This window comes from Protopterus annectens, chromosome 13.part0 (genome assembly GCF_019279795.1).
Source record: "Protopterus annectens isolate FY-2018-M chromosome 13.part0, PAN1.0, whole genome shotgun sequence".
NCBI lineage: Eukaryota > Metazoa > Chordata > Ceratodontiformes > Protopteridae > Protopterus > Protopterus annectens.
In genome coordinates this window covers 749,465,199-749,491,369 of record NC_056747.1, presented here as the reverse complement: position 1 = coordinate 749,491,369, position 26,171 = coordinate 749,465,199, and the positions used below count along the sequence as shown (strand labels likewise).

At 42.8% G+C, this 26,171-nt stretch overlaps 1 protein-coding gene across 7 annotated transcripts in view; it reads left to right on the top strand.

The window, feature by feature from the left end:
* The window catches only part of MYO18A (myosin XVIIIA), a 2,129,602-nt gene that overhangs the window by 1,902,038 nt on the left and 201,393 nt on the right, over positions 1–26,171 (top strand). The window lies entirely within an intron of this gene.

The window sequence follows — 26,171 nt, the reverse complement described above, 5'->3', positions numbered from 1 at the left end:
TGCGTTAGGCCCGGCAAGCCAGCACGTAAAAATCTACTGCCAATCATTAGCGGACCGGAGTTCCGCTGTGGCTACCCCTAGCCGGGAAAAGCCGAAAGACACAAACAAACCACCTCTCGTATATTTGTACTCCATCCAATACATTAGAAAGGGCATTGTCAACTAGTGTATTAGGATAACTGGAATACATATCTTGTTGTTGCTCCAAAATGGAATTGACTAAATCTTCCTCTACTGACTTAAAAAATTCTAACAACAGATGAATATAGTTTTTGCTCACCTCTATATTGAATTTCTGCCATTTGGTGAGCAACTCTGGATATTGGTCTCCATAGGTATGCATTTTCAGAACTCTCAAGCCTCTCGGTATGATGCCTTTATGGAGACGCTCCTCAAAATGTTGTCGTTGAGTGGAGAGGCGTTTTAATTTTAAAAAGTCAATTTCTAGTTTTTCTACAGCTTTCTGCAAGCGTTCTGGAAGATCCGCTGCTACTGGGGGTGTTGTTTCATTGCTGTCAGGTTGATAAAGAAGTAACGAATTAACGTCACTTCTCACACACTTCAAAAGTTTGGTTTTTAGGCATTCGCCTCGATACTGTGTAAGATATGTTCTATTCTCATTGGCATTAATTATATGCACTGCTCCATCTGAATTGATAGTTCCAGATCCGATATTAGCATCTTCTCCTCCCCGTACAGACTCCTTGGGTCTATAATCCAGTTCTATATTCTCATCTGTTTCTGCCATGTCTCCATTGGGTGCTTGAAATCAGGTACTTAAATAAACAAATGTGGAAAAGGCTCCCAGCAGAGTAAACACCTCTTAGCTTGTGAAGAAAGAATGTAACGAAGTCCAAATATATTCGCTAAGAGGCGACCACAGCACGACTCAAAAGCCAGAATTACCACTTCACTAATGTGCCGTTATAATGAAGTAATCCAAACGTAGAGACTTTGTTTAAAAATAATAAACACTGATTTTTATTAGGCATGCAACAAATAAGCACTTTCACATAAGCTTCATCAGACCGTTAAATTTCAAAAATTCTTTCAATCATGACTTTTTATATTAATGAAACACGTGCTAATCAATCAGGTAAAGCTCAATTAAGCATTTAAAGGTACATAATCATACCTATTATACTGACATAAACTCTTAGCTTCACCCAAAGCATAGCGCTCATACTACGCTCTCGCAGACACTGCCGCACGGCCATATGTCAACTAAATTCATACTAGACATTCAGTCTCAATATAAATCAAAATAAGCTAGACCCTCACATTTCAAATATCTTAAATAGTGCCAGCTTACTTGGCGACATATAGTTATTTACTAAGGTGTTTCTTGACTAACACTCCTATAAAACTGTACAGTGTAGTATAACATGCAAAATTATATCTACTACTAATGTAAGAGGTAATTACCTAGCTATTAAACGTCTTGCTTTTAATACAGGTTTAATAGAGGCTCGTTCATTTAGCCCTTTACCTTTATCTGCCCTTAGTCTCATAATCCAGTTAATCTTTCTTTTCTGTATTATTTCGTATATTACCCTCTCTCAATATAGGGATAGTGTGGTCGATGACCATAAATTGAAATTTATGTTCCTGACCTGCTGCTATAACATGTTTGGCCAGAGCGTTAGCTAGGTACCCTATCCTAATAGCATAAAGATGTTCTCAAGTTCTAGTGCGGAAAGTTCTGTCGGTTTTCCCGACGTAAAACAAGTGACATTTCTGGCATACTGCTATGTATACTATATGGCTAGCACTGCAATCTGCTGACACATGAAATCTGTATGATAGACCCGTGTCTGGATGTATAAAGCTGTCTCCCTTCTCAATATACATACAGAAGTTGCATTTGCCACAAGGATGAGTCCCAGTGTAGGAACTAATACTAACCTTTTCTGAAGTTTGACATAACATTCTTCTGAGGTTATATTTATTCTTATATAAATACTGAGGTTTCTCACCTACTATATTTAAAATGTCCTTGTCCATCGTAAGAATACGCCAGTGACGGCTAATTAATTCCTTTATCTCTTTAATGTCACTGGTAAAAAAAACATTGGTATTTTTATTATTTGAGATGCAGTATCTGTGCACTGATGACAATAGTCTGCCTGTGCTGAATAATAAGGTGCTGCTCTGACTTCCCTCAATTTATTAGTGTCCTGTAACCCTATTGCAATCTCATGTTCTCTATAACCACATTTGTGGAGCCTATTTTTAAAAATATTAATTTCTTGTTGATATCCTACATCAGTTGCATTTAAGCGTGATATTCACATACTTTGTCGCTTAATGATATTCTTAAATATATATGCAGAATGCATGCTATGGCAATGAAGAAAGGTATTTCTGTAACCGGGGACGGCAAAAGAGGAAACACTCAGAAGAAAGGGTGCCCAATCAGACTTTGAAAAAAATGTGGAATCAGACGAGGATTGCCTGATTTGGAATATATCTAATAGAAGTTTGGACAGTGATGAAGTTAATGTACTTAATAAGGGGCTCAGTTTCATTCCTACTACACATAGTCAACTTACAGATGTGTTGACAGATGTTAAACTATTCATTAGAAATGTGATGCTTAGATGCCAATATGGAAACAGTAATAGTAGTTATTATCAAACTTTTAAGAGACCCAGTGAGTACATACCACAGAACCATCCAGTAGTGGAGGCATTTTATAATTTAGTTGAAGATGATGTATACAAGAAATATGGTGGAAATCAGGCAAAGCAAGTATATAATAACAAAAATAAAAACAAAAATAGTAGGAACAACTTGAAATGGAGTGAGAGGAGAGCATTACAAAGATTACAGCAGGATAACACTGTGGTTTTTAGACCAGCTGATAAGGGAGGACCCCTAGTGATAATGGACAAGATACAATATCACAATACCATGACTGACATGCTTAATGATAGCAAATATTATGGTGTCATAGCTAAGCAGAGAGTGGATGAAATTAAGCTCAATATACATAACACTATAGTTGAGTTAGTTAACAGCTACACTATAAATACAGAACTAGCTAAGTTCTTGGAAGTTGATTATCCAACTATACCCCACATACAAGGGATACCAAAGGTACACAAGGATGGCGTAAATCCCCCCATGAGACCTATCATCTCTGGTAGGGGTTGGTGTACCGAACCTTTTTCCCTATACGTGGAAAAACATCTGAGACCAGTGATAGATAGGAACAAATATATACTTAGATACAAAACAATTCTTATTGGATTTATATACATTTTTTAATCAAGCTGAAATGAAGCTTAATATGATGTTTGTAACATTGGATGTACAATCCTTATTCACCATCATACCAAATGATTTGGGAGTCATTACCATTAAAAATTATTTGACTAAATACAGGGAGTACACAGACCAACTAACAGATTTAATTTGCTTGTTCCTTGAAATTAAATTGGAGAACAATGTATTTGTTTATGATCAAAACATATACATTCAGCGTGATGGCGTGGCTATGGGCACATCATGTGCCAATAGCTACGCCAACATGTTTCTAGCTATGTGGGAGGAAGAGGAATTATTTAATAATTTATGGCATAAGGAAAGGGTCTACTTTTATCGACGCTTTGTGGATGATGTCTTCCTCATTTGGGAGGGCAACTCAGAGGAGCTGGCCAGATATATAGCCACCATGAATAGTATGACCACATACTTAAAATTTACTTCCAATTCTTCTGAGACTAGAATAAAATATCTGGGTGTTTTTGTAGAGAGGGTTATGAATACCCATGTCAACACAGGAGTTTTCAGGAAAAGATGTTATAGAAATACCTTTCTTCAACGCCATAGCATGTATCCTGCATATATATTTAAGAATATCATTAAGGGATAAAGTATGCGAATATCACGCTTAAATGCAACTGATGTAGGATATCAACAAGAAATTAATATTTTTAAAAATAGGCCCCACAAACGTGGTTATAGAGAACATGACATTGCAATAGGGTTACAGGGCACTAATAAATTGAGGGAAGACAGAGCAGCACCTTATTATTCAGCACAGGCAGACTATTGTCATCAGCGCACAGATACTGCATCTCAAATAATAAAAATACCAATGTTTTTTACCAGTGATATTAAAGAGATAAAGGAATTAATTAGCGGTCACTGGCGTAGTCTTACGATGGACAAGGATATTTTAAATATAGTAGGTAAAAAAACTCAGTATTTATATAAGAATAAATCTAACCAGAAAAATGTTATGTCAAACTTCAGAAAAGGTTAGTATTAATTCCTACACTGGGACTCATCCTTGTGGCAAATGCAACTTCTGTATGTATATTGAGAAGGGAGACAGCTTCATACATCCAGACACGGGTCTATCATATAGATTTCATGTGTCAGCAGATTGCAGTACTAGCCATGTAGTATACATAGCAGTATGCCAGAAATGTCACTCTTTTATGTTGGGAAAACCGACAGAACTTTCCGCACTAGAATTCGAGAACATCTTTATGCTATTAGGATAGGGTACCTAGCTAACGCTCTGGCCAAACATGTTATAGCAGCAGGTCAGGAACATAAATTTCAATTTATGGTCATCGACCACACTATCCCTATATTGAGAGAGGGTAATATACGAAATAATACAGAAAAGAAAGAGATTAATTGGATTATGAGACTAAGGGCAGATAAAGGTAATAATATATCTTAGATGACATCTCTAAATATATGTAGCGTCATAGCATTATAAATATATTTTATAGAATTATAAAATATTTTATGGAATTATAAAATATATTTTTATAAAACTTCTCTTTAAAATTTTTGTTAGTGGAGTTATGTCACCCCCAAAATTAATATAATTGTATTGTCTTCATATTTATGTTCTGTCGAGGTTTTATGAGAAAGAATTTTATATATATAGTTCTGTAACACTAACATGGAGCAGTGAATTTTAATGATCTTATATGCATTAAGTAGTTTTTTGTATTTAACTTCGTTAGTAATATAAGTCATTTAAGTTAATCAATGCTTTTGCATTTATAGATTTATTGTTTTTTATTGTTTTTTTAATGTATTTTTGTGTTCATGACGCTGGTTTGATTTGATATGATATGAAAGTTATATTTGATTTTTTAATTTTGTTGCGATATAATTTGTTATATGTTATATTACACTGTACAGTTTTATAGGAGTGTTAGTCAAGAAACGCCTTGGTAAATAACTATATGTCGCCAAGTAAGCTGGCACTATTTAAGATATTTGAAATGTGAGGGTCTAGCTTATTTTGATTTATATTGAGACTGAATGTCTAATATGAATTTAGTTGACATATGGCCGTGCGGCATTGTCTGCGAGAGCGTAGTACGAGCGCTATGCTTTGGGTGAAGCTAAGAGTTTATGTCAGTATAATAGGCATGATGATGTACCTTTAAATGCTTAATTGAGCTTTATTGATTAACACGTGTTTCATTAATATAAAAAGTCATGATTGAAAAAATTTTTGAAATTTAACGGTCTGATGAAGCTTATGTGAAAGCGCTTACTTGTTGCATGCCTAATAAAAATCAGCGTTTATTATTTTTAAACGAAGTTTCTACGTTTGGATTACTTCATTATAACGGCACATTAGTGAAGTGGTAATTCTGGCTTTTGAGTCGTGCTATGGTCGCCTCTTAGTGAATATATTTGGACTTAGTTACATTCTTTCTTCACAAGCTAAGAGGTGTTTACTCTGCTGGGAGCCTTTTCCACATTCATTTAATTATGTGAAGATTGACATCATCAAATAAAGAAGTTATGTCTTATCATAACGTTCCATCTGTGTTGTCAATCTTCACTAATCCTTGACATTCCCTCCCTCCTTTCCTCCAGCCTGAGACTCTTGGTGGATTGAAATTGTCCAGTACTGGCTTCTTATTAAGGACTCGTATCTGGTCTCATTATTATTACTGTTATGATTGCTGTCTGCCACTATATTAGGCAAACTCGGTCTGAGGTAATCTTGAGAGGAGCATTATTGGTAAAGCCTGGCTCTAGAGTTTGGAAGGCGCAAGCTGAAATAAATGTCGAAGTTGGTTCCGATGCTCATAACCAAGCCCCCAGTCAAGGATTATTGAAGATCGACAACACAGATGGAACATTATGGTAAGACATAACGTTTTTTATGGTAAGATTTTACACAACTGTAATATGTCCTTCTATATGACTGTTGCAATATTCATTACACTAGGGAGAGTGACAAAAGCTCAAAAGGAAACTTGGTAGGAGGAAGGTCCAGCAAGAGCCCTCAAGAAAGCCATGCAGGATAGTGCTGGCAAATCCAGCTCTAGCCCTTGAAACCATATTAGACTTATAATGTTTGGTAAAAGTATGCACAGAAGTAAAAGTAGCTGCCTCACGGATAGAGTAGGTATCCAATCATTTGAAAAAAGCACCAGAAGAAACCACAGCCCTGGTAGAGTGAGCCTTAACAGAAGAAGAAAGGCTTTTCCCATGAAAAGAGTAACAAAAGGAAATGGCCTTAGAGAGCCAGGACAAAACAATTTGTTTAGAATCGGGCAGACCTAAAGACCTATGATGAAAAGAAAGAAAAAGTTGCAGATTAATGAATGGCTTTAGTTTTATCCGAGTAATATCTGAGTTGTCTGTGCAAATCAAAGGTGTGAAGAACCTTCTCACTGTCAGTCTGCGGAGAGGGGAAAAAAGTTGGCAGATGAATAGATTAGCAGACAAGTCATTAACCACCTTGAGCATAAAAGAAGAATTAGTACAAAGAGACACCTGTCCCTATGAAAAACTGAAAAAGGAGGTGCAGACATAAGGCCCTGAAGCTCAGACACCCATGTAGCTGAAATGAGGGACAAAAGAAGAGCAGTCTTCTAAGTACAGTGATGTAGGAAGCCTGAGTCAGTTTTTCAAAAACAAAATTAAAGTTCCAGGAATGAGGGATAGACTTCTTGGGAGGCCATATATGAAGAATGCCTTTAAGAAATTGTTTGGTCACACATCTAGACGCCGAAGGAGGAGTCAAAGGCAGACAAGCACAAGTAGCTGAAAGGTGGGCTTTAACTGAAAAGTATGCCAACCCAGCATTGAGCAGTTCACACAAATAAGAAAGAATCAAAAGAACCTTCACAGAAAGTGGATCCAGGTTACGAGCAAGACACCAAACAGAAAATCTCTTCCATTCAGATAAGTAAGATTTCCTGGTTATGGGTTTCCTGGTCTCCTGCAGAACACAAAGGACATCCTCAGAAAAAAAGATCTCAAAAAGAGATCTAAACCTTATCATCCACAGTGTCAACTAAAGAGTGGACAAGAAGGGATGGATGAGAGACCCCTTGTCTTGTGCGAGTTGGTCCACTCTGTGAGGTAACTTGTAGTGACTTCCCTTGGCTAAGTGAAGAAGAAGGAACCAATGCTGTCTTGGTCAAAAGGGAGTCACCAATACGATTTTGGGAGAGTCTTGTATTATCTTGAACAGGACCCTCAGAAATGAGAGGAAGGGGAGGGAAGGCATAAGGAAACATCCCCTTCCAAGAGAAAGAGAAGGTGTCCACCTTACAAGTCAGAGGACATGGGACTCTGGTGCAAAGCAGATGATGATGTCTGTTCAGAGGGGAGGCAAAAAGATCTACCTGAATAGTACCCCACTGGTAGACAATGTCCTGAAACACATCTCTTTGAAGCATCCATTCGTGAATCTGTGTTATGGACCTGCTCAGAGAGTCTGCCACAATATTCTGTTCTGAAGGAATATAAAACAACTTAGAGTCAGCTGATACTGGACAGCTATATCCAAAACCTGAAGAGCTAGTCTGCACCCAAAACTTGGACCGAACCAGAAAAGGAGGGGGAGTATCAATATTCATCAAAGATACCCACACCTCCAGGTTGGTGGCACAGCACGAAGCATCAGAGACTATCCATGTGCAACTAACAGTGGGTAAAACTGCCTTCCAGTTTATAGCCTGCTACAGACCACCCTCCCAAACCCAGTAACCCCACTCGGCCTTCCTGAGAACACTGGAAAATATGAAGGTCTCTCCAAACACCATTATATTGAGCAACTTCAACTACCCAAACATAGACTGGGAGCATTACTCTAGCTCCAACACCCTAGCTCAAAGGTTCCTAGAATTTATAAACTCAAATGCTATGGAACAACTTGTTACCACTCCCACAAGAGGGGAAAACATACTGGACCTGATCATCACCAACATGGGGACTCTATGCTCCAGACCAGAAGTATATCCCTCACTGGTAAGATCAGACCATAAACTAATCTCACTGGATATTCACATCCCGACGCCGGGCCCTGAACAGAAAACGCCAGTGAAAAACTTCTCTAAAGCAAATTTCACACTCCTCAAAACCGAGGTGGAATCCTTCAAAGCCCCGGCCTGTGGAAAATACGGCCCAGACCGCAGAATCCTTTATAAATGCATTCTATGAACATCTTCAGGAATGCATGGATCATGCAATCCCAAATAAAACCAAGACCCAATCCTCCAAAGGCAGACTTCCTGTCTGGTGGACCCCAGCCATAAACAAACTATACAATAGAAGGAGGAAGCTACTACATGATAGAGCAAAATCCCAAAAGGGAAGGCATCTCTGATCAGTGTTAGCAAAACTACGGGCACTCATAAAATCGTCTAAGGCCAGCTTCGAGAGAAAAATTGCACAGGACACTAAGGATAATCACAAGGCTTTCTTTAGTTATGTTAGGAACCTGGGTGGGAATTCCCAGATATGCTCAGAATTAGTCCAAAATGACAAAAAAATACACTGAACCCACAGACATTGCCAACATCCTAGCTGACAGGTTCAGCGCAAACTCCCTCCCCACCAAAGGGCAAATGTCTATCCCAGCAGAGTGCTGCCCCTGACATCTCAGATGCTCAGGTAAGAGCCGCCCTCTCCACAGCAAAAAACACAGCATCAATGGGACCAGATGGTGTCCCAGGCTGCGTCCTACATGAACTCCAAGAAGAGCTAAACCCAAACATAAAACTACTGTTCAATCTCAGCCTTACCACAGGATATGTACCCAAAGAGTGGCGTACAGCAACAGTGGTCCCTCTCCACAAAGGTGGTGCCTCAACGGATCCTGGAAACTATCGCCCCATAAGCCTGACTAGCTTGGTCTGCAAAGGTATGGAAAGGATCATCATGGACCTCATAAAAAAAGATATTGGGGACCTACAGACACTGGATCCTACCCAGTTCGGCTTTGTTAAGGGTAGATCCTGCCTCTTAAACCTGGTCGATTTCTTTGAAACAGTCACCAAGGCCATTGACGAGGGGAAGGTGGTCCACACAGCCTACCTGGACCTCGCAAAAGCCTTCGATACAATACCCCACTCGGGCATTATAGATAAGCTCACTAGCTTAAATATAAACCCCTATGTCACTAGATGGGTTGCAAACTGGCTCAAGGACAGAACCCACATGGTTAGAATTGCTGGAGCCATGTCAGACTCCAAACCAGTTACAAGTGGCGTCCCACAAGGCTCAGTCGTGGGACCTCTCCTGTTCGGTATATATTTCTCGGAGGTACAGGCCAACACAGAAGGACTGTGGCTGACCAAGTTCGCAGATGACTGCAAACTGGGTGCTGTAATCGACTCTCCAGCCGACACAAGCATCCTCCAAAAGGGCCTCATAGAAACAGACAACTGGTGCCAGAGCCATGGCCTCAAGCTAAACGCCAAAAAGTGTATAGTCATCCCCTTTGGCAAAAACAAAGTGCTCACAAATTACCACATAGATGGTAATCCATTAAGTACAGAAGAAGTAATTAGGGACCTGGGGACCCAAGTTGATAGCAATCTCTCATTTGACAACCAAGTGGCCAAAGTGGTTAGAAAAACATTTTATATAGCCCACCTAATCATGAAGGGATTCACATCTAGATCAGGGGAGGTCATCGTGCCTCTTTACTCATCCCTCATCAGGCCCATAATTGAGTACAATGCCCCTTTTGGGATGTACCTTACCAGACACCTGCAGCAACTGGAAAGACCCCAAAAGTACCTCACCAAGAGGATCAAAGGTCTCAAACAGATGCCATATGCTGCCCGGTTAAAGAAACTCCAGCTCTACTCAGTGGCATACCGCCTGCTCAGAGGCGATCTGTGCCTGACGTATAAAGCCATGTCCAACCCGGAATTAATGGACATGCTGCCCCTCAGAAAATCCATATCCCAACGAGCTACGCGCTCGAGAGACTTGAACCTCAGCACTGAAATAAATAGGACATGCTGGAGGGACAGATTCATAACCCTGAGGCTCCCTTCACTCTGGAATAAAATCCCAGTCCAGGTTAGGCAGAGTCCCTCACTGACTCTCTTCAAGAGGAATCTTGATGAGTGGATGGGAGATCGTAGGTTTACCCCGGGTATCACTTCTGTGTCACTGTTAGACAGAGGCACAGTATACTAACCTCGAAAAAGGGTATAGCAAAATTAATTTAAAATGGGTGGCGAAAGCCAAACACAATCTGGCTAGGCTTGTAAATGTCCTAGGGCAGATAGCCTAGTATGAACCTATGAACAAGAGATAAGACCATGTCCCCTTTGCTTGTTGATGTGCCACATCACTGTGGTGTTGTCTGTAAAAACTTTGAGGGACCCTGAAAGGAAAAGAGAATGGAAAGCCTGAAGAGCCCGAAGAAGAGCCGTCATCTCTGATATGGTGGTCCTCCTAATGAATCCATGACTGAAACTCTAGCTTTAGGCATAGAAAAGAGGAATCGGAATGCCCAAAGGATGGGAATGTTGAAGCCAGACTGACTTTAAATACCCTGTAGCTTTCTCATATGAATCCTGGCTAGAGGAAACATAGGAATATTGGAAGCCATGAACCCCAGAGTCCTTAGAAACTTCCTGGCTATAATTGAGACCAGAGGAAGAGTGGATTGAAAAAAATGCAATCACAGTTAAAGCCTTGGGAGGAGGCAGGGATGCCATCATAGGAACAGTCTGGGGTCTGCATCTGAGAAAAAACATGATCCTGAGGAGTCAGGAAGGATTTTTGAAAATTCTCTGTAAACCATAGGCTCTGCAAGAGGAAAATAGCATATCGAAGGTACTGAAACAAGGTCTCTGGAGAGGAAGCCTGAATGAGCAATTTGTCCTGATAAGAAGGAAAACCCAAATGGTTTGGTAACCACCAGACAAAGCAGTGTTCAGTCTGACATTCAAAGATGGTGTTCAGACTGGTGGGAAAGATGTTCTGGAAAAGGAACGTCTGTGTGTCACCTTTATGCCTCATGCTGTGAGCAGGGAGCATACGGGTGATGTACAACATCCCTCTTATAACCTATGGCTTTGGTATACTGGCTGGCCTTTGGGCTATCCTTGGCCAGGGAATCCTTAGTGTAATGAATGCTGTAACAGTGATATGAAAGGACATCTGCTAGTGATGGACATTTTAACCTGTGAAGTCTGACCTTTGCCAATGAAGCAACCTACCCACAAATACCCCTTTTTTTAAAGATAGTGATAATCTATGTAATGTTGACCAGTTACTGGCTATAACTGTTTAACTTCCTATGACATCATCATCTTCATCCTGTAGTGACTGTAAGACTTGGAGAAATTAAAAAATAGTGACTGTAAACTGTATAGAATTGGGGGACTAATACACCACCATTCAAAAGGAGTGAGTTTGTTATGTTATAACAGCAAGATCTGAGTAATATTCATAGTTATCACCCCCCTTCCCATTTTTCTACATGGAGTATTAGTGGTCCATCAACTGTTACCACTTCTCTTAATTCAATACCACTCTGTTTCCTTCCTCGACATTCATGTCTGACTGTCACAAGTCTTTTTCATGTAATGCAGCCATCTCTTGGCTGGACATTGTCATTTCCTCTTGTCGTCTTCATGTCTGTCCAAAATCATCTTCTGCTTTCCTGCACATGAGTCTGAACTATTGTAGTCTGTTCTTTTTGACCTTCGGTGCATGTAGGACTACTGTGGCTTCTGCTCTTATGTCCTCATTTCCTTATCTGTTCCACAGTATATATACTACCATGTATTTAAAGCACTTCATGTCCATCACCTCAAGCTTCCTCAACTGCTCTGCCTTCACTACCCAGGTTTCTGTCTGTACCATACAGTAATATTGGTTATGCTGCTGTTTTGTAACTGAGTAGTATTGCTGCTGTCTAATTGTTTCATATTATTACTGCATCTCATCTATTGCATTATCATCATCTATTTCAAATGCTGTATGTGCATCACAGTACACCCTGGTCTGTTGTATACAGTAGCATTTTAAACTACTGTTTGTGTTCTCTATAAGCATTTAGCTTAGGTGGGGGTGGGGGTAATTTATAGTTCAGTGTGTTTCTTACATTTCCCATAAAGCTGGAGTGCACGCAAGATGTCACGTGATGCTGTCATCTTTTCCTTTGCTGTAATTTCAGAGAAGAGAATAACTGGTCACATATGGTCTCTTCGATGCCTCTAGCTTTCCATCAAGCAAATGTATGTCTCTGGGGACTAGACTAGAAACAATGTAATAATCCTCAGATGGCCACCTCACTCATTCCTTTTCTTGGCATATTCTTTCTCTTCTGAACCTTCCCAGAGTTGCTGCAGCACTGTTCACTATCCCAGTTCAGCTGTCACTGTTCTTTGTCATGTTGTGATTGTCATTTCTAAAATTATTTTGGTGGATCTCCATTCCCCTACCACATGAGAGCTGCTGCCCATGGGTTTTAAGTTCTTACAAGGCAGGTGGACTGTTTGAAGATGCAGGGGCTATCCACGCAGCTCAGAGAGTTAAGTGAATGGATTTAGCAGTCTGCTAAATGAAGGCAGTACTGCTGACCACAGCACTTAAGTTTTGATACCCATCCAGTCATCAAAGCAGAACATAAAGGAGGCCACTATGTTGCATTGACATGCAAGAGGAACCTGTTCCACATGTACATGACCACAAGACATGCATCTGGAGCGTTTCCCCCAGGCCTCTGCTGAAAATTGGCTTTGTTCCAAGTTGGACTTTCCTGGTTAACAAATGTTAAATAAGTTTTGAGATATTTTTGAAGAGCAACATCACTCTCCAAGAGATATTGTTTACATTACAGTAAAGGTAAAGGAAGAAGTCCCCACTTTTCTTATGAATTGTCACACTCTCACTCTTTGCCTGTGTCTTCTCTTCTGCTCATTTTAACTACTACTCAGGACACCTCCTCCCTGCTTATACTCAGGCTGTTTACTGGGGGAAGGGACAGAGCAGTTAGCATCTCTCAATCTATTAATGAAAGCATCAGTTGTTTGTTTCTACCCCTGTATTCTTTTGCATAGCCCTGGGAATCTCAAGATACTTCAAGTAATAATCATCACATTCAGAAAAATGCAAATTTTTGTAATGGGATAAGTCTATTCTCAGTTTCAGCCATGACAACAAAGGAATAACAGTGTGACATGAGTTCTTTCCTCTGGCTCTATTTTAAACACACCACAGATCCCACAGTTTTGTATTGACTGCTCTAGCTGGAGTCATATTTATTTCTGGACATCCATTTTAACTGCTGATGATCTGAATGGCAATAAGCAGGCCGGTGACTTTGAAAAAGTAGTGAATGTAAATGTATAATATAGTTGTGACGGTGTCAGCAAGAAACCACTTGGATACCAATGCTGCACACAGTAAAAGAAAAATTTGAAATGTGTGGAAGTTATTACCAGTTGTACTTTCAAGTGGCTCACATAGTTTGTTATAGTGTGGCATTTCTTTATCAGGTTATGTATTTAAGAGAATATTTTGGATTAAAGGTATGTGAAGCATCATCAGTAAAAGGGAGTGCCTTACACAATGTATGCAATTAGTGTAATGTGCCTTTAAGAGATTTAGTGTAAAAGGTGGTGGGTCATATGATTTGAGGATGATGCATTATGTAATGGCAGTAGAGGATCTAATCTTTTTGAACAGTAAATCCAAAAAAAGTTAGTGGAATTTAAAGAACGTGGCTAGGAATTCCTTTCAGTTCATGCACAAGCTTTAGCACTTACAGATAGGAAATTCACCCCAGGGATCATGTCAGTCACCCTGCTAGACAGGGGTCCAGGGAAGTAAATATTGTAGGAAGAAATATCCTGGGAATTGTTATGGCTAGGCTTGTGTAGGCCCTAGGGCCGATAGCCTAGTACCAGCCTATGAACAGCATTTCCAGTTTCCTAATGACACTCTGTTCACCTACCTTTTCTTCTCTTAATCCCACTAAATGGGGTAGTTCAGTGCACATTTCCTGTGTCACTGTTCATGTACTTAATACTTTTTGCCTGAAGTCCTGATTTTTTTTCCTGTGGTAACAGAAGTGAGCATGGAACTGTCCAGGTTTTTCACCTCTCTCGTTAACTACACCAAGCAACTCTTTCTAGCACTGTATCTGGTGCTTAGAAGTCTCTTCTAATAAGATGTAACTGTTTTAATTTGACAGAACGTTTAGAATTCTGCTCCGGCTGTACATGTTTATTTCCTAAATTTATCTCCCCAGAGTATAATCTCAATGAGAGATTCCTTCCCCACAGCACAACAACTAGACTCTTCCTTTCTGTGTCTTGTAGCTTTCAAGCTGTAATGATTCCTCTACTCAGGGCATGTAACGCTATCAGGGTGCAATAACACTTTCAGTCCAAGCTTTTTAAACTGCATTCTCTCTCTGAGTCTGCATGTCCTCCCCGCAGTCGAGTGGCCTCCGAAAGACATGCGTGAATGGGTGTGCCTTCGCTGAAGGTTGGGCGTCGGGCTGGCAACTCGGCACCATAAAAAATCTACTGCCAATCATTAGCAGACCGGAGTTCCGCTGTGGCAACCCCTAACCGGGAAAAGCCGAAAAGACAAACAACAACAACTCTCTCCATTGACTGGTTGCACTTGTTTGTGTAGTTTCTGCAGTAATGCCTTCATTCTCTGTTCTACCAGAGTGCACTGTTTCTGGTCTCTCTCTTTACTTACTACTACCACATGTTTTGCCTTGCAGGCTGCAGCATCTTGGTGTACAAACTCTTCCCTTGTGTATGTAGTTCCTACTAACTCTCTTCATCTGATTATTGTTCTAGATCCTTCTGTGACTGCCACTGCATCTTCACCATTCTTATAGTGAATAAATTAATCACGTTTCTTCTGTCTCTTTCATGTTAAATATGTCAGCATACTGCATTATGTCTGTGGATTCTTTCTCCTCCCATATCTTCCAAACTGCTTTGAAGTGGGGAAGGCTTTTCTTATTTGCAGTACAAAAAGATAAACCAGGGGTTACAGCCATGAGATGCAGCAGTTTCCCCATCACTGTCTTAATTTCTGCACAAGTGAGAGTATGATCCACTTTTTGATGGTTATAGCCCAGGGAACCCTTCGTAAAGGAATCTACTAATGATTGAACCATGCATTCTGGTTTCCTATTTAGCATTCCCTTTGTAGAACATAGCTTTATGACTTTTCCCTCTACATTTATAACAAACTGGCAGTTTAGTTTGTTTCACAACAGTAGATCTTGCTACACTTTCAGCTTTAGGAAAGACACTACAATTTTAGATGCATCATTAACCATTAGCTGAACTACTGCTAAATTGGCATGTTTTGGTCGCTGTCAGGTTTAAGGAAATATTTTAATATGTGATTTGCACTTAACCAGGTTGTTTAAATTAGAAGCTTAGTTAAAGAAAACTTATGCCTGTATCTCAGATATTGTAACTGATTGTTATAGTTCACACCATCAGTCCCACTGTTGTTCATTTGTGGTACAGTGTCAGAGTTGGCAGCTTTGTTGGCCAACAGTACAAGCTGTTGCTGTAACTGCTTCAGCTATTGGTCAGTCCTGGAATGAGAGTCCATTAATCTCTGCAGTAATTTCCCCACAGCTGCAGGTGTATCACACAGTTGCACTTTTCACTGGGCATTGAAAAAAATCTCCACACAAAGTAGGAACACAAGATATTTTTTTGAAAACCAGTCCCAAGCCACAAGCTCTCGCTCTCTCTCAAAATAGAGAAAACCACACTCCTTTTGGCAGTAATGCTGTTGCATGAAGCAAAACTTCTCCATGCTGTCTGAAACAGGGGAACTGTACTCTCTTGGTTGCAACAGGTTGGGGACTTCATTCATGAATCTGAGCCTGAAATGCCTGCTGCTTACATCACAAGTGTAAGATTCATAAAGACACTGGAAGCAGAATGTACACAAAACTCATGTTAACACTCAGAAACGGAAATAATCCCTTTGCTTTTACAACACACAAAAAAGTACCTTGTGAACAGATAACCATCTCTGTAGCCTATAAAAGTTCTCCTGGCGTGCAGTTAGGCCTCTTTATACACCTCACTGTCCCTCAATATTCACAATATGCTTTCACACTCGCTCTCAGTCCGAAACTTAGTCTTACAGTAGTAACCCTCAGATTACCCCCCAACCGGGCCACCGTCTCTCAATCCATAATTCCAAGTCTTCCTTCAGCAGAAACAGTGCCACTGCAATGAAGAACCAACTTCATGACTTACCCTTCTAGGCTGTTCTCTTTTATACAGGAGTAAAGCATCTGATTGGCTGCTAGGTAAGCTTTGGGATCCATTGGAAGAAAACTCTGAAGTTTTGCAGATAATTTTAATCAGTACTGTACTCAAAATCAAAACATTCAATACTTTATACATTTTGTTTTACAGTTTCAGCAGGCTCAGAATGTTAAACTGGATTTTTTGTTCTGTCCTTTGCTTTGAGACTTACTTCCTGGTACCCAACTTGCAACCCCCCCCCCTGCCCAAATAATACATAAAGTGAAGCTCCACAGTTTTTCAGATGCATTCAGAACTACCTGCTTATGATATTTTTTTTCCTTCTATTATTTTCAGATACCTTTTTCTCACTCAAGTATTGTATACTTAAGTCCTTGAATCTTTTTCCTCCTTGCATTTCTTGTTGTAATTACTTCTCATAAATGCGAATCATTTTTCTTCATCTAGCAAGGCTTTTGTAATTAAAGTCTGCTCCCCAAGGAGTATTTCAGCCCATTTCAGAATGTGATATAACCTATTTCTTCCCTCCCTCACACACTCCCCTTGCTTTTCCATGGCTCCCTACTGCTTCACTTTATTTCATTAATGCTCTGTCAGCTTTGATTTTGCTGCTAACTGTGAACTGGAAAAATTGAATAATTGGTATGCATGAGTACTATTATTCAGCATTCACATCTTTATACATAATTGTACTGTCACAAATGTACATTATGACAGTAAGGACTTTTTAGCCCACCTAGTCTGCCCTTCCCCTACCAGTAAATAATGTGCAGATCCAAGTTAACCGTCAATGTGATGCTTCACCCACTCATAAGAACTGTCATGTCTGTCACGTACATTCTTAAATCCTCTTATATATACTGTTTTTTACATCAGATCCTTTTCTAGAAGGCTGTTTCCACAACCAGCATTTTCTCTGTAAAAGTCTTAATCGAATGATTTCTTTCCAGTCTTAAGCGCGCTTTTTGCACAGGTGGAGTATTCCAGTCTGGAATTAACCCCAGTCCAGAGAAAAAAACAGCTCTGTGATTTCCATTCTCCCAATTTGTATGCAGAACTGTTCTGAAAGGATGCTCTGTTAACATCTTGGTTAGAATGTTGTGTAGATTGGTGTGCTGAGTAACTTGCAATACGTAGTGTCTGTCAGCTTTGCTAAATAGAAATGAGGATTGTGAGAACAGCATTATCTTTCTTTTTCTCTATCTCTTGTAGCATGGTCCTCTTGCCTGTGGTACCAAGATCCCTTGTATTTAGTCTTTGATGTTAAGGATAACATGTTTTATGGTTATAGCTATTGGGGTATGAAGACAGCAGTTTGACCTTGAGACCAAAAACTAATCTGGTGGATTGTTCTTTCATGGGTCTAGTTATCTAAACAGAACACGATTTAAATACCACAAGAGTGCATATGAGGTTGGTTCCAGCACAGAAGTACATAAGTGTATGACATATGTACTGATTCAGTCCTCATTCATTACTGGCTGTAGTATGAACAGTTTGCTGCTGAGAAGTAACAATCCCTATCATCAAGAACTTTAGATTGAAACTGTTTAAATATGTAGTGAATAAACAGGACATATTTAGTAATGCTTGTGTCATATTTGATAGAAAATGAAACGGAGTGGGACATGTTCTTTGGGACTTATTTTTGTGCGCTAAAAGTGTGTGCAATGTTGGTTGCTTGTGAAGGCTTTAACAGCTTTAATTTAGTAATAACACTTGGCACTGTGAAACTGTCAGTAAGCAGAGAATAGAGCACTTTCCAGAAGGCATCCCTCTAACTACCTTTTTTTTTTTTTTTTTACTCTTTTGTTTGGCTGATTCTTAAGTGATACAAGGGTTAATATGCATGAGGCTTACTTATAGGTGATGGACAATGTTTGTCATACTATCTACATAGGTTCATAGGTGTGTACTAAGCTAATAGCCCGGGAGCCCTTACAGGCCTAGTCCATAGGATTACCCTGGCATTATGCCACCCGACCCTAGTTCCCAGTGCCTCTGTCGAGTAGTGCCACTGGAGTGATCCCTGGGGTGAATTTTCTATTTCCCATCCACTCATCAAGATTCCTCATGAAGAGGGCCAGTGAGATGCTCTGCTTGACATGTATGGGAAGTCTGTTCCATAGCATGGGCAGTCTTCGGGTTATGAACCTGTCCCTCCAGCATGTTCTGTTGACAGTGGTAATGAGGTTGAGGTCTCTGGAGCATGTGGTGCGGAGGGATTGGGATTTCTTTAGATGTAGCATTTCTAACGGAGCTGGATCAGGCATGGCTTTGTAAGTCAAGCAGAGATTGCCTCTAAGTAGGCTATATGAGACAGAGAAAAGTTGGAGTTTTTTTGAGTCTGTCCATATAGGACAAGTGTTTAAGGCCTAGGATCCTCTTTGTGAGGTATTTTTGTGTTCTCTCCAGTTGTTGCAGGTGTCTAGTGAGGTACATGCCAAATGGGGCATTGTACTCGATGACAGGCCTAATGAGGGAAGAGTAGAGGGCGACAATGATCTCTCTCTTCCTGGATGCAAAACCCTTAGTAATGAGATGTGCCACATAGAAGGACTTTCTGACCGCAGTGGCAACGTGGTGGTCAAAAGAGAGGTTGCTGTCAACTTGTGTTCCCAGATCTCTTATAATGCCTTCTGTGTTCAGTGGACTACCATCAATGTGGTAATTCAAGGGAACTGGGTTTTTCCCAAGAGGGATGACGACACATTTTTTGGCACTGAGCTTAAGGCCATGCTTCTGACACCAGTCATTGGTGTCATTGAGGCCTTTCTGTAGGATGCGAACATCACTTGGGGATTTAATAATAGCTCCCAACTTGCAATCATCTGTGAACTTAGTCAGCCAGAGTCCCTTCATGTTGGCCTGGACTTCAGAGAAGTAGATACCAAACAGGAGAGGACCCAGTACCATACCCTGTGGGACTCCACTCATGACTGGTCGGCAGTCTGACTTGGAGTCAGCTACTTTCACACTGTGGGTTCTATCTGTGAGCCAGTTTGCAACCCACCTAGTGATATAGGGGTTTATGTCTAGCTTAGTGAGTTTTTCTATGATTCCTGGGTGGGGAATGGTATCAAAGCCCTTGGCCAGATCAAGGTAGGCTGTATGAACCACCTTGCCTTCATCCACAGCTCTGGTGACTGACTCAAAGAAGTCGACCATGTTGAGCAGGCATGATCTACCCTTCACAAAACCAAACTCTGTAGGATCCAGAGTTTGAAGATTCCCTATATCCTTGTTTATTAGGTCCATGATGATGTGTTCCATAGCTTTGCATATCAGACTTGTCAGGCTAATTGGGTGATAATTCCCGGAGTTTTTAGTAGCTCCTTTTTTGAGGAGAGGGATGACTGTAGCAGTGCACCATTCAGTAGGGACAAAGCCTGAGGTGAGGCTGTGATTGAACAGGGCACACAGGTGAGGTGCCAGCTCACTCAGTAGTTCATGTAGAACACAGTCAGGGATATTGTCAGGTCCCATAGAAGCTGTATTCTTGGCCTTGGACAGTGCTGTTTTAACCTGTGCAGCAGTAATACTGGGTGCCGGGCAATCTGCTGTTATTGTGATTGGTCCTTTTGGGGGGTGGGGGGTAAAGTTAGCACTGAATCTGTTGACCAGTATATTGGCAGTATCTGTGGGCTTGGTATAGGAGGTACCATTGTGCAGTAGCTCAGAGCAAATCTGGGTAGTGCCATGGAGATTCTTTACATAACTATAGATGTTATGTGATCCTATCTCGCCTACATTCTGAATGATGGGTTGCGAGCCCTCCCTGGCGACGACTTTCGACTTATGCCAAAGAAGCGAGTCTCTTTATTGGCTGGCTTACTATATCCCCCCAGCACCACCACTACAGTCCCCCAGATCTGGTTGCTTTCTGCCCCTCTGCTGTGGTCACTCGAGCTGGCTGGGCTGAGTAGTTTTATTAACTAACTTTTCTGTCAGTTTTGCTGTTTTTTTTGCAAAAAACTGTTTTATGACTATCGCTAACTTTGTGTTTGGATTGGAATGTATTTGTTGTGTGATGTGATTGGTGTGAGTTTGTTGTCGGCCCCCCCCTTCCAGAGACCATCCAGTTAATTACTAACAGGGTCTCTAGTCTAGACCTGAAGTTTTATAGAGAGTTCCTGGTTCTTTTTTCCTTGTGTGTTGTGTTTACAGAGAAAGCTTGCTTTATAAGCATCATCACTTTAGTTATTTACTTTTTCATCAGTAAGACTAAAAATGTTGAACATCATAGTCTCTCAAATCCAGCCTTCGGGCTTTAAAAAAATTATCATGCGGGTTTAAATATCTATCTGAGCCGATCATTACATCTGTGTATGTTGTCGAACAGTCAACTTGCAGATCTCGGTGCATTGTATCCGCACGCAATTCGAGGCAGTCAGGAGGAAAAATCGCGCTTTTCTTCAAGTCCAAGTTAAAAGATCCTGAATACCTTGCTTCCCTTCCTTAAGTGCTTGGTTGAAGAAGCCTTGGCATCCCCGCCCAAATCCTCCTCTCCAGAAAATAAGAAAGCAACCGAGCCGGCTCCAAAGACTTGAGGCGAGGTTGGGCGCAGTCTGGCCTCCTTGGGCTCATGTAGGCTCCTCTGGCTTGGAGCCATGGTGCGGGGCATCGAGCTCAGTCACCCTCCGGCTCACGCTGCGTCAGCCGCCGAGGAGAGGCGGCCAGGACGAACCCTGCTCCGCCTCCTCTACCTCGGCCGACATTGGGATTCGCTGGTATTCCCTGCGGCGCCTCATCGACGGTGCATGGCCGGTTCCGGCGCCCCTTCCCCTACTCGCGAGGATAGCCATCTCTCGGCCTGGACCGGGTCTCGATGTTTAGGATTATGTTTCTGGATGGCCAGTTTTGATCTTCCAAATCAGATGGCCACTTCCACAGTCCCCAGTTCAGTCCGCCAATTTGTTGGCCGTTCCGACGGTCTTCCAAGGCCGATGAAGGCGCCCACCCATCTCGTCCCGTCCGAGCACGCTTGGCTCCGTGCCATGGTGTATGAGGAGCCCTCCGACCCTTGGTCAGGGCTCCTAGGGCCTCAACCGGACTGGTTACGGGGTTGGGGTTTGGTCCCCGCCGACTTGTCGAGTTTTTTCGGTTCGATGTTTGGGCTGGACCGGGGTCGACTCGACGACCTCAGTGCTTCTGCCAGGCCTCCTTCGTGCTTTCTGGTTCTGGGGTGCTCGGCTCCAGCGGCTCAGGGTCTTAGGACCAGTGGCATAAGACTCTCCTTGGCCAAGTCCCCTCTGCTGGGCTCCGGCCCTCAGACCCATGGTTCCCGCAGGACCAGCCTGTTTTGGGCCCTTCCTGGGTCCAGAGCAGCCCCCGTGCCCGAGCCCTGAGGGGCCCGAGGAGAGTTCCCCTGAGGTTCGCCGAGTGTCTTCGTCCTCTCCCTGAGAGGAAGAACGTGGCTATGGAAGCCGACATGGAGTGATGAAGAAGTTGGGTCCAGAGGACATTCGATGGACAGAGGGTCCCCGAAATACGGGACGATCCTATGGACACCCGGCGTCATCTTATTTCACCTCCTCTTGCAGAGAGTGGGGATATCCTTAGACCTCCTGGGGATGTCCCCTTTGCTCCTCCAGCCTTTGGGGCTCCTTGGGGCGGCTCTGGCTCATCCCTTTTCCTCGGCCTTCTGGATCCAGTCCCTGAAGTACCAGGAGGGCCGGTCCACCAGTCCTTCGTCTCTCAGCCCCTTATCTGGCTGTCTGGAAGGGATTTCTCACTAAAAGTGGCTGTAATGCTCATAAAGGTGTGGCTGGCTACACATCACAGGGCGTGCATGCTCTCAACATCCATCCATCCTCCTAATAAGTATGGGGAGGGCGGATAGGTACTGAGCGCACCCTGACCAGCAGGACTTTTCTGGTTAGGGATCTTCAGGATACACCAGGCCTTTTATTTGAGGTCTCAGGGGTGCAGTAGTTCCCAGTCAGGCAGAGGGTCGGAGCAGCCCTACTCCAGCAGAGGTCCTCTTCCTTAGCTCTCAGTTGGGGCAGCTTTCCTCATCTCAAGCTCTCAGAGTTTGATCACTCCCTAAGGTCGGCGAAGCTTGAGAGCTCATTTCGAGCTCGCGAAAGCTCCCTGACTCCCTGATTGTTGCCTAGGTCGGTTCTGGCTCCAACTACTTTCGGCCCCCTTGTGAAAAAGCTTGATCATGGGGCCTGCCCGTCGTGACGGGAGGTGCCTCAACACCTCGCCCTGTGAGAGGGAGACCAAAGTTAATCTGCCTCCGAGAGGACTACTGGGCTCAGGAAGAGGTGCCCCAGGTGGGCACAAAACCTTTAAAGGTTTTCTCCCAAAGCAAGAATTCACCCCGTCAGAGGAATTATTCGGAAATTTTTAGAGGGCTTACGAAGAGGAGGGAGAGCCCCCGGGGAGAATCTCACCAGCCTGAGTCCCGTCAGACAGGCTGAGGCGCCCAGGTGCACAAAGAGGGGAAACCTTTCAGGGACCAGAGGTCGCTTGTGCTGCTCCCGAGATTAAAGTCGGCCACCACGATCCTCCGAGGCTGGAGCCTGGAGTCACAAGCTCAGGACAAGGCGGTGCTTGGATCGTTGCCGGGACCCCATCGTTCTCAAGGTGCTCACACATCGTCCACAGAGAAAATCATCCCACCAGAATGTTCCAGCTGCACAGTCCAGAGGATGTAATAGTGCCCATTCAAGTCGAGTCTCAAACGGTCCCCACAGAGGAGATTTCAGGTGCCGCTAGACAGGTCTTTTTGAGTGAGAAGGTTGGATCAAAGTGTTTCTCAAATCTCTCAGCACCCAATCTGAATAATTACACCGTCATCAGCAGGACCATAGGACGTTGAGCTCCATTCAGCATTCAGATGTTATCCGTACGAACTCAAAAGTGGGTCTCAAGGGGCATTGTATTATACATTACCGATGACAGAGGTAATGGTTGCCCAGAGCTTCTAGTCAGTCATACTCCTTTTAATGCATTGCGCCCTCCTTTCACCTCAGAACCAAATTGTCAGCCAACCTCAATTTTGTATTGTGCTGCACCTCTCTGAAGTCATGGTTCAGAGTTTCCCCTTGGCGTTCCACTGGCTCTCCCAGCACACACCAGGCATCTACTAATGGACAACCTCAAAGCCACCATCTCCTGGGTGTTTCCCTAGGTTACATTCAGTGGGAAAAAGTTCAAAGCCTGCCTCTCAGGCATCTCCCTTATAGGGAAGGTCAGTAGAGATTCAATTGGTCATTCCAGCAAGTTCTTCCTGCCGAAGATAAGAACTTTCTTTGTGCCAGCAGCGAACTCAAGTCTAGAGATCCCCCAGCCCTTCCAATTGAGTCCAATTTCTTTCAATGTGAGACTTCCGGCCCCAGCCAGGATATTCCTCTAGTTCTATTATCATCCTACTTCACTTTTGGTTCTTGTCAAGATTAATAGTCCTTAGGCTCTCAATTCCCTTTGTCAGAGACATCATGGCACAATAATTCTCTTACTGGATGGTGGACTCAATCTTGGGATCTCAATTCCCCCCTCAGCATTGTCCTCCCCTCACAAGTTCTTTGTCCTGCCTCCCCCAGGAGATAGGGCATCCTCAGGGCAAACTTCTAGGCCCCCTCAGACAGCTGGGTCCGGATGGCACTCTCTGCCACATCAGCGGCAGGGGCATGAGGCTGTTGGTGGCAGGGGCCTAGCATTAGCTTCTTTTCTTCCCTCAGGTCATCATGCGCCATCCACACAGACTCAGGCCTGCCCACAGGAGGTATCTGAAAGGACATTTCTCCACAGATCGTACACCCAAGTTCCTCCCCAAGTTTGGAGGGGGGCTAGCTGCCAACAGCTGCTTAGTGGCGACCCCCTTCATGAAAGTCAAATGTGTTGCGGACGAAGTGGGGACCCCATTCTCTCTCAGGAAATGGGGGATGAACCGCACAAAAGTCTTGGTGGCTTCCATAATTTATGGGGGCTCATGCATTGGCTTGCCTTGCATATCCACAAACACAACAGTGCCGTGTTGATGTTCTTCTCCTTGTACCCGTATCAGGAAACACCAGCCTAACATGGCTGGCATGCAGCAATAGAGGTAGTGCCTTTCTTTCCTCCACCACACTCCCAAGTTGTTATTCAAAAGCAGCCAAGCTGGGGTCTTCCAATGACTCTGATAGAACACCTTGTGGTTGTCTTTGCTATCTGCTGCAATTCTGTTTTCATAACTAGCTTTAGAGGATTTGATGAGGGATCTCAACCTTTTGTTGAGGCTGGTAAGGGAGTTTTTCCAGTCTTGGGACTTTGCCTTATTCTGCATCAGTTTCCTCCTTCTGTTGTTGAGTTTGTTTGTGGCAGGGGACCACCAGATTGGCTTCCTTTTTTTGAGGAGAGCATCTTGTATCTGTTGGGTATGGTGAGATACATGCATTTGTGTACTTGTTCGTGAAGTGCATTGGTGTATGCTTCTGCGGTCATGCAACTATTCTCCATTTGCATGGGTGCCGTGAAGTTAGCCACCTCTGTTTTTAGGAGCCCAAAGTTAGCTTTGGAGAAGTTTTTCATGGTGGTTACCTTTGTGGGGAGGGGTGGGAGGGATGTGGATTTCCAAGCTGATTAGTTTGTGGTCAGATCTAACCAAAGAGGAGTTGACTATTGGTGTAGAGCAACAGTCGCCCATGTTAGTAATGACCAGGTCAAGGATGTTGCTACCGCTAGTGGAGGTAAGAACAAGCTGGTCCAGAGCATTGGAATTGATGAATTCCAGAAAGCACTGGCGAAGTGTATTGGTACATGAGTAGTTTTCCCAGTTAATGGAGGGATAGTTGAAGTCGCCCAGTGTGAGAGTGTTAGGTTGGACCCTAATATTCTGCAGGTTGCTTAGGAACTTGGAGTGTTAGTCTTGGGACATGGTTGCAGACCTATAGCAGGCTCTGACCTGAATCGCTGTCTTACCCAATGTTAGCTGCACCTGAAGTATCTCTGATGCGTTATGTTGGGTTACCAGTCTGGCGGTGTGCGCATCCTTTATGAATATAGGAACACCACCGCCTTTGGAGCTTCGGTCCAAGTTCTGGGGCCAAAAGGTGTGGAATGAGTTATTTCCTGGTAATGCAGGGGTGCTTTCTGCTGCCTTGAACCAGGTCCCTCTTACAGCACAAATGTCAATGTTCTCCATTTTAAGGAGTGCTTTGAGCGAGTGCATTTTGAGATTTAGACTTCTAATATTGAGCAGCATGACTCTCAGATTGCATTTGTTTGTATCTGTTATGGTGGTAATTTGGTCTTTGGAACACCGCCTAAAAAAGGCACTGTAGTGGTGGCAAGAGCCTTGGCCAGTATCCGGATGCCCAGGGGTTGACAGATGCAGGGCATCTTTGGCAAAGCATCGAGGTCTGTCAGTTATGTCATCCCAGGCAAACAGATACTGGATCCCCTTAGAATGACACCAGAAACTTAGCCAATTGTTGAAATCAATCATTTTCTTCTTATACTGTGGTATCATTCTGGGGGATGGTAGGACGCTGCTCAGGGCTAGGGTCATACCCGCCTGGGCTAAATAATCCAAGAGCTCCTCCATGTCTCTTTTCATGTAGTCCAGCACGGTACGTCTCAGGTCATTTACACCCATATGTACAATGACAGAGTCATATTTTTACCTGTTGTTGAGGGACCTGAGTGCGTGCGTTATGT